Below are 557 nucleotides of genomic sequence, written 5' to 3'. Positions count from 1 at the left end.
AGCCTTGGGAAGGCAATAATTACTCTTGGAGTAAGCGGATTACGATCCGCTAACTCATGCTTGGTTCTTGTAAAGAAGGAAAGGTCGGTGACCTAAATTACGCTTCCTCAAACGTTTTGCTACGGCAGCCCCGCTGCACTTGGTAGCACTTGCAGTCAATCTACAGCTGAGTCGTTAGACTGATCCTCTGTGAGGATGGAGGAGTTTCTCTTTTTGCCTTAGGGCATGCAGGACAGGCTTAGCAAGCTGATGTCCTTGCTTGGCCCTGACTGCGTGCAACACCTTGTAGCACAAGGCCCCGAGGCAATCGGTGCACGTCTAGAGGCGTTTTCGAGTTACGAAAACGCGCTGCTTGAGTACCTGCAGCAGAAGTATCTGCATCATTTGCGTCTATGATGCCACCGTCGGTGACGGAAGACTTCCCCCAACCTAAGCCGCTCATGGTGAGCGTTAAGGTCTTTGAGGGGGAGGATGGAGAGAATCTCCTGCTCTTGGTGAGAGAGGTCGAGATGGCCATCGCATCTACCATGCTCCAGACCGAGCAACAGCGCGTAGGA

The sequence above is a fragment of the Plasmopara halstedii genome, assembly GCF_900000015.1.
Source record: "Plasmopara halstedii genome assembly, contig: Scaffold_650, whole genome shotgun sequence".
Lineage (NCBI taxonomy): Eukaryota > Oomycota > Peronosporomycetes > Peronosporales > Peronosporaceae > Plasmopara > Plasmopara halstedii.
Note: the sequence above shows the minus strand (reverse complement) of the source record.